Source organism: Brassica napus, unplaced genomic scaffold (assembly GCF_020379485.1).
Source record: "Brassica napus cultivar Da-Ae unplaced genomic scaffold, Da-Ae ScsIHWf_1216;HRSCAF=1740, whole genome shotgun sequence".
Taxonomy (NCBI): domain Eukaryota; kingdom Viridiplantae; phylum Streptophyta; class Magnoliopsida; order Brassicales; family Brassicaceae; genus Brassica; species Brassica napus.
In genome coordinates, this window is record NW_026014637.1 from 43,486 (window position 1) to 57,500 (window position 14,015).

The window sequence follows — 14,015 nt, forward strand, 5'->3', positions numbered from 1 at the left end:
TCCCACTTCCATTCCAGAATAGGTAGACTCTAAAGCAGTCCACTCAGAACTTGTTGTTCGGCCTTGACAAGTTGACAAGTAGGACATTTGGCCACCCATTCGGCCACATTGACCTTCATCTGTATCCAATGATAGTATTGTCTGAGATTATGATACATCTTGGTCACACCAAGATGGATCAAGAATCTAGATTTGTGAGCTTCTCTAAGGATCTCGTCCTTTAAACTCCTATCATTGGGTACGCTGATCCGACCATGAACTAAGATCGTACCGTCCTTGGCGATTTGATACTCAGTCAGGTCGTTTCGAGCAACCGTCTTCAGGTTCTCGTCCTGATCTTGGGCCACTCGGATCCGGGTAAGCAGGTCGGCTCTATTCACCGCCTCTAAACCCTGTGGTCCGTCCGTCCCGTTCAAAGCATTTAAATGGACGAAATGTCCCGCCTCATCCGGCTCGTCCGTTCCGCTACCGGCCGCAACATCTTCTCGTTTCCATCTCAAGGCGTCAGCCACAAGGTTGGCCTTGCCCGGATAGTAAGTGATGTCTAGGTAGTCGGCCACGAAATCCATCCACCTCCTCTCCCTTAAGTTCAACTCAGGCTGGGTGAATATATACTTCAGACTTTTATGGTCCGTAAGTATCTGGACTTTGGCCCCATATAAATATGATCGCCAAATCTTTAAGGCGAACACTACCGCAGCCATTTCAAGGTCATGGGTGGGGTAGTTTCCCTCATGTTTCTTCAGCTGCCTTGACGCGTAAGCAATGACCTTCCCATGTTGGGTCAACACGCAACCGAGTCCAGTGATGGACGCATCCGTGTAGACCACATAAGGTTGGTCTGCCTCTGGGAGAACCAGGACGGGTGCGCTAGTTAACATATCCTTAAGTGCGGAGAAACATCTCGTACACTCGTCAGACCATGTGAACTTAACGTCCTTCCCAGTCAACCGTGTCATCGGCTGAGCCAAGCTTGCGAATCCCTTCACAAACTTTCTATAGTAACCTGCCAGCCCTAGGAAGCTTCTAACTTATGTGGCACTGCGTGGTCGGGGCCAATCCTTGATTGCCCTGATCTTCTCTAGATCCACTGAGACGCCCTGGTCAGAGACAATATGACCGAGGAACCCAATACTCTTTTGCCAAAAACTGTACTTGCTGAGTTTAGCAAAGAGTTTGTGCTCTCGTAATTGTTCCAGCACGGCTCTCAAATGTTTCCGATGAGATTCCTCGTCCTTGGAGTAAATCAGGATATCATCAATGAAGATGATCACTGATTCATCCAAGAAGTCCCGGAACACGCTGTTCATCATTTTCATGAATGCAGCAGGTGCATTGGTCAGACCGAACGACATCACTACGAATTCGTAATGGCCGTACCTGGTCCTAAATGCTGTTTTCCTAATGTCATTTGGCTCTATAGGTATCTGATGATATCCCGAGGCCAAATCGATTTTTGAAAACCACTTAGCTCCTTTCAGCTGATCCAACAGCTCGTCTATCCTGGGCAACAGATACTTGTTCTTCACAGTTACCCTGTTCAACCCTCGATAGTCGATGCACAGACGCATGCTACCATCCTTCTTTTTCACAAAGAGGACTGGTGCACCCCAAGGGGAGCTACTTGGCCGTATGAACCCCTTGTCAAGCAATTCTTCCAACTGCTTCTTCAGCTCGGCCATCTCGGCCGGAGCCATTCGATACAGTCTCTTGGACAGCGGAGCTGTCCCTGGTTCCAGTTCAATCAGGAAAGGATCGGACCTATCAGGGGGGACACCCTGTAGCGACTAAAACACATCCTGGAACTCGGACACCAACGAATCCTCGCGTGGGTCTAACAGAAAACCAGAACTGTCAGGCTCTGTAGTTGTAATTGTAGCCAAGAATGACTGACAACCCTGTTCCAGCATCCGAATCGCTCGAACTGCTGAAACCACTACTTTCTCTTGAGCCTGACACAGACCTTGGTACTCTACCGGGTGAAGTCCATTCTCCAATTGCACACGACCCTTATGGGACTCGAGAGTGGCTCAGTACTCTCCCAACCAATCCATACCTAAGATCACTTCTTGATTCTTTAGGTGGACACAGACCAGATTCACAGGGAAGACCTTTCCCTGGATCTGTACAGGGATATTCGATATTCCGACCAGTCCCGGACTCACAAAACTATGTGTAGCCCCTGTGTCGAAATGCACGTGGGTTTTTACCCCACCGACCATGAGGGTTCCTATCAGAGACCCCCCATCAGAATCCCCTAGACCACATTCTAGGTTCCAGACCAAGCATTACTACTTGAATGTAAAAAGATAAATTTAGAAATTACCAGAGATCGAATCAAAGGATCCGGAAGCTCCATCTTCTCGTGACAGTTCATACACCCTCGGTGTTGTGGTTGGTTTGCCTTGGGACGCCTTTCCTGAATCTCCACGGCCCTTCCCCTGACTTCCTTGCAGCTTGGGACATTCCGATTGGAAATGTCCTTGCTGGCCACAATGGAAACAAGTCATCTGGCCGCTTCTCCTAGACTGGTTCGGTCGAGGACAGTTCTGAACCCCATGGTCCATGCTGCCACAACGAACACAAGCTCCCTTGGCCTTCCAGCACTCACCGGGATGGTTCCGTCCACATTTGGAACACGCAGGTCGGCCACCAGAGGTCTTACCTCCGTCCACTTGGTCCCATTTTCTCTTTTTATCATTAGTCTTGCCCAATGGGCCAGACTGTGGCTTATCCTTAAGCTTAGCTTCCTCAGTCAAGTTAGACTCCAACAAAGCCACCCGTTCCACCAGTTCTCCGACGATGTTGAAAGTGCGGATCGAGCAGTGGGTCTTCAGTTCCGGCCTTCAGCCTCGGATGAACCTACGGACCTGGACTGCTTCGTCCTCCAGCTCTCTTCCAACAAACCGTCTGAGTCGGTTGAACTCTTCTTCGTACTCCCGTACGGTCCTGCGGCCTTGGACCAAATCTAGAAACTTAGCTTCCAGACGATCCCAAGCCTCAGCAGGAAAGTATTTGCGGTTGAATTCAATTTCAAAGTCCGCAAAACTTGTGAGACTTCCACTGGTGCGCTTGTCCACAGCAAGCCACCAATTATGCGCGTCCCCTTCCAGGAAGGGAACCGCAATGTCTCGTCTGTAATCCTCTGGACAGCGAGTTGATTGGAAGTTTCGGACTAGCCTACTCCTCCACTCATCTGCCACAACCGGGTCGGTGCTGCCTGAGAATTGCTTCATACCCAATCTTGATAGATGTTGAAGCAAACTCAGATAGTCAACCTTCTTTACAGACCCTTCCGGTGGATCAATCTCGATCACCTCAACCGCGTCCACAGTTGGACCCGTAGCAATAGGTGTAGCCGTAGCTACAGGTGTAGCTTGACCAACTGATGAATTCACTAGTGGAGTGAACAGCTGAGTCATAACCGCCACCTGATTACCCATTACTTTCATGGCCTCTAACAAGTCCTCACGGGACAGTACTGCGGGCACGTTGGCCGGTCCCTCGGCGCTTTGCTCACGCTGGTCACCATCACGGTTAGCGTTCGAGGATTCCACTTCCTCGTCGCCCTCCTGGTGTTGCTGACCTTCTTGTTGCGTTCCCGTAAGATTGGCCTGGTCAGTTGGTAACACATCACCGGTGTTAGTTGCAGCCGGCTCGGTTGGTAACCCGGATAGATTAATTCCGTCCGCGGCCGCTTGACTTGAAGGACCAGCCGTTTTCTTACTCCTTCGGGTCTTTCCCGATTTGCTTTTCCCAGCCTAAGGATTCCGGCATTGTTAGTACAACATATACATAACATAACCGAGAAAATTAATCCCTAGACCTAACTATCAAACCTCACCGTGAGACTGAATCAGCTGGCTGCGTGTGTGTGGACTACATAACCCAACTATCCTTGAATCAAGCATGCTCTGATACCAACTTGTAAAGCCCAAATCCGGCCTCTCGACAAGACTGAACCCGTTTGCTACTTAATCAATTTCTTTGCTTGTTTGATTCATTTTTAAGTCTTTCATTTACTAAGTCATGTTCGAATCTGAGGTTCTAAATCAATTGAACAGATAGCACAGCGGAATAACAATGTGTAAACTTTGTATTACTTAGAAACATGAGATCCAATACACAACTTCTTAACAGTTTCATAGACAATCACTAGTTCATCCCTAGCATCATCTAACCACACGTTACACAGCCTCTCACTGACCGAGCCTTCATGGCTCCTTGGCTTGACCAGAACCATCCTTAGTTCCTGAACATTGATAAACCTCAGACAATATACTTATAAAAAGATATGAACCTGCCTACCGAATCCTAAGTCATTCAACCAACCACCCCTTGACCTAGAATCAGATAGACAGCCCAGAATAGATAACAGAACACACGAACAGTCCGGATCGTCCCCAAGACCAATCCGTCCATCCGGATAGAATCTAGGTGCGACCGGCCTAGATGAAGTCTGGCTCAATGGCCCAACGGACTTCCTTACCTGATCCGGCCTTGGGACTGGATCCAACGGCCGAGTAAGCCTCACGCCCAATCCGGTCAGGCCAATGGCCGCTCGGACCTTGCGACTCTTACCCTGGCCTGGACGGACCGTGTACTTGTCTCAAGGGACAAGACATGGTCTGATCCCTAAGGAACGGACACGACCTGCCTCAACAGGCACCGCTTGGTACACGCAACCCTTTGGCCTTTGGTACCTCTTGGTCCTCGTACCACTTGGTGCTCGTACCACTTGGCGTTCGTAACCCTTGGTTACTTACACCCTTTGGCAACTCACAACCGTTGGTAACTCGTGACCTTTGGCCACTCGTGCCTCTTGGGACATGCCCAACCATTTAGTCCAACCGCCCAGTCTATGGTGCGATTCGAACCGACCGTCTAACCGACCAGCATCTAGGTTAGCGGTTTGGTTATGTCCGGCCAGTCTAGGAACGTGTCCCTTGGACTGAACCAACACAACCCTTCGTGCATAATCAGAAAGAAGAGAAAGGACCGGATAGAAACAAGAAGAGGAGAAGCGGTCGGGTCTAATGAACCGTCCAGAGCCGCGGTGCGGTCACAAAAACCGTCTGTTCGGACTGGTGCGGCCAAAGCCCACCACATACCTTCTGAACCAGGTCAGGGTTCTCCACGCTCTTCTCCTGCTCTCGGTCTCCCATACTTGATCGGAGGTTGCTTCACAAACGATCAGATCGCCGGAAACCTAACCACCACACAATCGGCCTTGCTTTGGCTAGAAATTCTCTCTCTCTCTTTCTTTCTCTCTCTCTACGATTTCTCTGAGTATTCTACTCTGGATTGGATGAATGAAATCGACAGAGAGGACCCCATATTTATAGAAAACGAGGGGGTGCTGACGGACACCCACGGATGTCCTGTGTGTGCTGACGGATACCCACGGACGTCCTGTGTGTACTGAACAGACAGCCCACGTGGGCCAAAATCACCCGAACAGTCCACAGGAAGGGCCACCGGGCTGAGTCCAAGGGCCAGCGTGCTGATATGTGTACTGATGGACAGCCTCGGACGTCCTGTGTGTGCTGACGGACACACACGGACACACACGGACACCCACGGACGTCATGTGTGTGCTGACGGACACCCACGGACGTCATGTGTGTACTGAACAGACAGCCCACGTAGGCCAAAATCACTCGAACAGTCCATGGGAAGGGTCAGCGTGCTGAGTCCAATGACCAACGTGCTTATATGTGTACTGATGGACAGCCACAGACGTCCCGTGTGTGCTGACGGACACACACAGACACACACGAAAACACACGGACAGCCACAGATGTCCTGTGTGTGCTGGCGGACACCCACTGACGTCCTGTGTGTGCTGGCGGACACCCACGGACGTCCTGTGTGTACTGAACAGACAGCCCACGTGGGCCAAAATCACCCGAACAGTCCACGGGAAGGGCCAGCGTGCTGAGTCCAAGGACCAGCGTGCTGATATGTGTACTGATGGACAGCCACGGACGTCCTGTGTGTGCTGACGGACACACATGGACGTCCTGTTTGTGCTGACGGACGCCCACGGACGTCCTGTGTGTGCTGATGGTCACACACGGACACACATGGTCACACACGGACAGCCCCAGACGTCCTGTGTGTGCTGACGGACAGCCACAGACAGTCACGGACGTCCTGTGTGTACTGAACAGACAGCCCACGTGGGCCAAAAATCACCCAAACAGTGCACAGGAAGGGCCAGCGTGCTGAGTCCAAGGACCAAAGTGCTGATATGTGTACTGATGGACAGCCACGGACGTCATGTGTGTGCTGACGGACACAGACGGACACACACAGACAGCCACGGATCCAGTGTGTGCTGGCGGACACCCACGGACGTCCTGTGTGTACTGAACAGACAGCCCACGTCGGCCAAAATCACCCGAACAGTCCATGGGAAGGGTCAGCGTGCTGAGTCCAAGGACTAACGTGCTGATATGTGTACTGATGGACAGCCATGGACGTCCTGTGTGTGCTGACGGAGACACAAGGACAGCCACGGACGTCCTGTGTGTCTTGACAGACACACACGGACAGCCACTGACGTCCTGTGTGTGCTGACGGACAGCCACGGACGTCCTGTGTGTGCTGGCGGACACCCACGGACGTCATGTGTGTTTTGAACAGACAGCCCACGTGGGCCAAAATCACCCAAACAGTCCGTGGGAAGGGCCAGCGTGCTTAGCCAAGGACCAACGTGCTGATATGTGTACTGATGGACAGCCACGGACGTCCTGTGTGTGCTGATGGACACTGACGGACACACACGGACACACACAGACAGCCACGGACGTCCTGTGTGTGATAATTAAAAAAAAAGAGATTGAACTTACCAAGCGATCCCCTAGAGTGGCAATAGTCTGGGCACCCAAATTGTGCTTGTACATGCCCTTCCCGCCACGATTGCTCTTGCGGTTGGCGGAGTTGGTCACGGAGGTATCTTTCGTCTCGTCCTTATCCCAATGCACATACAACTCCTCCTAGACCGTGTTGTTGGTCGACTTCGGGACCTTTTAATAAAAAAAAAAATAAAATAGTTTAATAAATCCAAATATTGTTTATTAAATTCAAAAAATTGTTTAAAAAATTAAAAAAAACCTTGTTGATGAGCCACTTCTGCTTCCACTCGTAGATCTGCTTCCCATAGTTGTCCATAACTTTATGGACGAAGGCGTCACAGATAAAGTTCATGTGATCGGGATTCCAGGTGAACTCTTGCTGAAAAAAAAAACACCATTAGTAGAAATTTTATATTAAAGATTAAAAATATACTTACCACAAACTGACGAAACCACATATCCTGGTCCTCGGGAGGGAAGTGAGTGAAAGTCAGATGTCCCTTGCTGAGGTTCGAGTACATCATACGGTTGATCCATGCGCTGATCCCGTTCCCGGATCGGTTGAACCTAATATAAGGAACAAATTATTAATAATGAATCAAATTTTAATGAAAGGAAAAAAAAGACTTTTAATTACCATGTTTGACGTCGTCCCTTTGGACACGGAGTGAGATATAGAAGATGCTCACGACCGGGCTGTTGAACCAACTGGGCAACAGTCATCACTCCCGGAACCACTGGAAGAGCGGGAGGGGGTGCAGCAGCGGGAGGGGGTGCAGCAATGGGAGGGGGTGCAGCAGCGGGAGCAAGAACCGGAGCGGGAAATGAAGAATCCCGACAGTGGCTGCTCGACCCCCAAGAGTGGCTGGACGAGCCCCGAGAGTGGCTGGACGAATCCTGAGAGTGGCTCCCAGTACCACTACGACCTTGTGGTGAGGCACGACGAGGTCGAGACCGGGTCTGATCACCAGTAGACCTGTAAATTAAAAAAAACATATTTAAAAATAGTTTTAATAAATATTAATTGAAAAAATATTTAAATTTAGTTATAATAAATATATAAATTAAAAAAACATATTTAAAAATAGTTTTAATAAATATTAATTGAAAAACATATTTAAAAACAGTTTTTATAAATAAAAAAATAAAAAATAATGTTTATAAATCAAAAAAATGTTTTATAAATACAAAATTAGTTTTAATAAATATAAATATTTTTATAAATATGAAATCACCTTTTATAAATCCAAAAATCGAATTTATATACAAAAAACGTTTTGTAAAATCCAAAATCGATTTTATAAATACAAAAATAATAAAAAAATTTATATAAAAGTTCTAAATCAATTCAACACAACAAATTATCCAACCAAATCACAATTCTAAACGTATTACACAACCAAATCACAATCCTAACCAATCACCCTAACAAAAATCTATCAAAAAACTTCTAGAATCATCAAATCTACTTAAAAACCTAACAAATAGAACCTAAGAGAGTGGGATAGGGCCCTTACATGATTTGTGTAGGAATAGAGAGGATTCGCCGGAGAGATCGTCGCGAGAGAAGGGGGAGATCGCTGGAAGAAGAGAGAGATCACCGGAGGAAGAAGAGAGAAATGGGGAAGAAGAAGTGTTTCGTGTTTATAAAACCTAGGGTCCGACGGAAATTATCCGTCAGAATTTCCTCGGTATTTTCAATTTCAATTTTCGCAAAATATTTGGCGGGTGGTTTGCCCGGTTAAATAAAAATATTCCAAGGAAATTCCGACAGTCACTTAAATATCCGTCGGAATTTCCTCGGTATGTTCATTAATTCGAGGAAAAAGAATATCATGTGCATGTATTTCTATTGGTTTATATTGTTCCTCAGAATTTCCTCGGAATAGAAATTTCCTCGGACTATTCCGAGGAAATTCCGAGGAACACATGTTTGGGGTTTCAAAACATCAAATTTTTTTGCCCTATATAATTTCTTATACAAATGCAATGCAAACCATTGAGGAATCTTTGTATAGATGATCATAAACCATGAAATAACAAAATTTCAAAACGAATTGTAAGTATTCCCTTTACCGTTCATTAAAGTGTATAAGTGTTTCTCTTATGCTGTGGGGATTTCATTCATACAATCGGAAAAGTGTTTATTATAGGTTAAGGAACAAATTTTTTATTTCATAATCAGTCTAAGACACTTAATAACGGTTATATAAGTGTTATTCAAACCGCAAAACGTTGTTTTCGGTTTAAAAACCCTACTTTCTCGGAAAAGCCTCGGAACACTTGTTATTCCTTAGAATTTCCTCGGAATATTCTGAGGCTTTTCCGAGGAAACAGAAACCCTAAAAGCAAAGCCCTGAATCGTCGGAAAAGTCTCGGACTATTCCGAGGAAATTCCAAAGAAATCCCTAAATCCTATTATCCCTAGGAATTTCCTCGGTATTCTTATATTAAAAAAAAAGGCGATGCTACTCTGTTTCCGAGTCATCATCACCAGATGAATCTGAATCTGGATCTTGGTGAAACTCTCCAATCTTGGGTTCATCCTCTACGTGAACGACGGCTTCCTCTCCAAAGTCGGTTAAATCGACTACAAGGCCAACTGCAGCTAAATCTTCTGCTGCACTTAAGTTGCCGGATGTGCTTGGTTGTAGTGGGTCTTCCAGCTCAGAACTTCCCTGAACTCGGCCTCTCGGGTTGAGTGATGTAACAGTGACCCATGGATCATCTCTGTTCCTAACCCGGGGGTACTTGATATAACAAACCTGTAACATGTAAAAAATTATTTAATTTGTAAATAAGTGTTATTAATACGCATGATGATGAATCATTATGAATAATTGATATATGTATATTTAATTACCTGATCGGCCTGAGAAGCAAGAATGAAAGGATCATAATATTGCAACTTTCGCCTAGAATGTACTGATGTAACACCAAATGCATCTGTTCTCACACCTCGATCTGGAGTGTTGTCGTACCAATCACAATAGAAAACAGTACAGCGCAATCCAACCATGCCCGGATACTTGATTTCCATAATCTCCCGTATGTTTCCGTAGTATACATCATATCCCGATGCAGAACAAACGCCAGCATCATAAGTCGTACTCGAACGTCTCCTCTTTTGAGTTGTGAATGCATATCCTCGAGTACAAAATCTCGGATATGACTTCACAACATACTCTGGTCCATGCACCATCTCGCGTATCCAATCGTCAAATGTTTCACCTCTGGTCATACCAGCAGACACCTATTAATAGCACATATATATGTGATATCAATATATGTGAATTAGTATAAATATGTGATAAATAATATTTTAATTTGTTTAAAGCACTCACATAAGTACGCATCCATCCAGAAAATGCTCTCTGCTTCAGTTTTTCAAGTTCCTCCTCTATGGCGTATCTATATTCGAACCGTTTTTCTGCCATGAAAATCCTGTACATATATTGACAATAATATAATTAATTAAGATTTAAATTTAAACTTGTTAAAATAAAAATTTGTAAGCTAATTTATTTACCTCTCATATTGAAGAACATCTTCGGAGTTGGTGAGCAAATATGTTTGCAAATGACTGCGCTCCTGCTCAGTAAGTCGATGGTCCTTTGGTTTTCCGCTAAGTCGTCCAACATCTGTGAAGATGTCTGGAACCGTAACATGATATGTTGTCCGTTCGCCTCTATCATCATGCAGAGCAGGTCTTCTGTTTTTGGTCTGCACTTCTGCTGGAAAGTAGAACTCGGCAAAGTTTGAAGTTTCTGAATTTATCATCTGTGCGATTATAGAACCTTCCACCCTACTATAATTTTTCACCATCTTCTTCAAATGGTACATATACCGCTCATACAAATACATCCATCTATACTGCATAGGACCACCAAGTTCCAATTCTCTTGCCAGGTGAATAACAAGATGCTCCATAACATCAAAAAATGATGGAGGAAATATCTTCTCAAGGTTGTACTGAATCACAGCTATGTTAGTCTTCAAATTTTCAATACCTTCAAGAGTCACTCATCTCATGCATAAATCGCGGAAGAAAGTACTAATCCCTGCAATTGCTTCATGAACATTCCATGGTAATAGTTCCTTGAAGGCAAACGGAATGAGGCGCTGCATCATTACATGGCAATCGTGACTCTTCAAGCCGATAAACTTTCTTCCTTTCTGTCGACACAGTTACGCAAATTAGATGCGTAACCGTCTGGAAATTCCACATCGTTTGAAATCCAATCAAAGAACGCATCTTTTCCCTCTGCATCAAGTCGGTATATGGGAAAAGGAGCCCTACCATTCTCATCAACATGAAGTTCTGAACGAACACATATATCGACTAAATCCAGTCTTGACTTCAAATTATCCTTTGTTTTACCTTGAACGTTAAGGATCGTGATCCTTCAGTATGGCAGATCCCAGAAAATACTCTTTTTGTGCCAGTTATGTAGTTCTCCAACAGCATCTACCGGATAATGCACATGTCCACCTTGGTCTGGCGTCCTTTCTGCACCAAAATCTCTTAGTTGTGTCGACAAATCTGCCCCACAAATTTCCGGAGGTGGACTGTCAAACACCCTCTTGTTCTTCGTAAACAAATTCCTACTCCTACGATATGGATGATCAGGTGGTAGGAATCTCCTGTGACAGTCAAACCAACACGTTTTCCTTCTGTGTTTTAGTTGGAAAGCATCAGTGTTATCTTGACAATATGGACATGATTGCCTTCCATGTGTTGTCCATCCAGATAACATACCATATGCTGGAAAATCACTTATTGTCCACATAAGTACTGCCCGCATTTGAAAGTTTTTTTTACATGAAACATCGTATGTTTCAGCACCTTGAGCCCATAGTTGTTGCAACTCATATATTAGTGGCTGAAGAAACACATCAAGTGATCTCTTAGGATGCTCTGGTCCGGGAACGAGAATGGAGAGAAACAAATACTCTCGTCGCAAGCACAAGTTTGGCGGTAAGTTGTATGGTGTAAGAATGACTGGCCATAGAGAATATTGTCTTACACTCTTGCCAAACGGGCTGAAACCATCAGTACATAATCCAAGGTAGACATTTCTTCTCACATTCGCAAAGTCGGGATATGTTGATTGGAAATGCTTCCACGCTTTTGCATCTGAAGGATGTCTAATCTAACCATTTGTTGAATGTTCCGCATGCCATCTCATTGGTTGCGCTGTGCGTTCAGACTGATACAACCTCTACAACCTTTCTGTCAAAGGAAAATACCACATCCTTTTAAATGGCACTGGAACTCTTCCACTCGTATCTTTATAACGAGCCTTTCCACAAAATTTGCATGTAACCCGCTGTTCATCCGCCCTCCAATAAATCATGCAGTTATCGCTACATACATCTATTACCTGATACGATAAACCAAGACCAGCTACCAGTTTCTGAACCTCGTAGTATGAACCAGGGGCTACATTATCCTCAGGTAGAATACCTTTTACAAAATCAGCAATCGCATCCACACAGTCTTTAACCAAATTATAATCTGTTTTAATGTCCATCAGTCTTGTTGCAGATGATAAAACTGAATGACCATCTCTGCAACCTTCGTACAAGGGTTGCTTTCCAGCATCCAACATATCATAAAATCTCATAGCTTCTGCATTGGGTAAATCTTCCCCTCTAAAATGATCATTTACCATCTGCTCAGTACCTACACCATAATCTACATCCATTCTAATTGGTTCTTCTAACCTAACCGCAGGCTGAGGTTTGCGCCGGAGCTCCCACTTATTCTACCATATTCATAATCAGTTTTTCCATGATGATACCAAATTTTGTAACTTCGTGTAAACCCATTCAAATATAGATGTGTCCAAACATCCCACTCTTTAATAATCTTTCTATTTTTACAATTAGAGCAAGGACATCTTAACATACCCGTTTCTGCTTCCGGTTGTCGTTGAACTAACCCCATGAATTCGGTTATACCTCGTTGGTATTCTTCCGTAAGCAATCTCGTGTTCGTATCCAAATGAGGTCGATCGATCCAAGAACGATAATAATTTGAAGAAGAGATGCTTTTTTCAATCAAATTCGTGTGTAAATATAGTATGTGAGAGGATGAAGAAATGGAGTGAATGAAGAGGATGGGGGGTGCGGGTATTTATAGATGAAATGCTGCCGACAGTACTGAGGAAATTCCGACGGAATCCCGACGGCAACGGCTCTTTCCTTGGAATTTCCTCGGAATTTTTAAAATCCCCCAACGGCTCTCTAACGGCTATAATATATCCTCGGATATTCATCGGTATTTTCCGAGGAATATGATTTCCTCGGCATTTCCTCGGAAATTCGTCGGAATATTCTGAGGATCTCGTTTTCCGTCAGAATGTCCGTCAGAATTACGCTGTTTTCTTGTAGTGATCCTGTGTGTGCTGACGGACAGCCACGGACAGCCACGGACGTCATGTGTGTGCTGGTGGACACCCACAGACGTCCTGTGTGTACAAAACAGACAGCCCACGTGGGCCAAAAATCACCCAAACAGTCCACGGGAAGGGCCAGCGTGCTGAGTTCAAGGACCAACGTGCCGATATGTGTACTGATGGACAGCCACGGACGTCCTATGTGTGCTGACGGAAACACACGGAAACACACGGACATCCTGTGTGTGCTGGCGGACACCCAAGGACGTCCTGTGTGTACTGAACAGACAGCCCACGTGGGCCAAAATCACCCGAACAGTCCACGGGAAGGGTCAGCGTGCTGAGTCCAGGGACCAACGTGCTGATATGTGTACTGATGGACAGCCACAGACGTCATGTGTGTGCTGACGGACACACACGGACACACAAGGACAGCCACAGACGTCCTGTGTGTTCTGACGGACACCCACGGACGTCCTGTGTGTCTTGACGGACACACACATACACACACACGGACAGCCACGGACGTCCTGTGTGTGCTGACGGACAGCCACGGACAGCCACGGACGTCCTGTGAGTACTGGCGGACACCCACGGATGTCCTGTGTGTACTGAACAGACAACCCACATGGGCCAAAAATCACCCAAACAGTACACAGGAAGGGCCAGCGTGCTGAGTCCAAGGACCAGCGTGCTGATATGTTTACTGATGGACAGCCACGGACATCCTGTGTGTGCTGACGGACACACACAG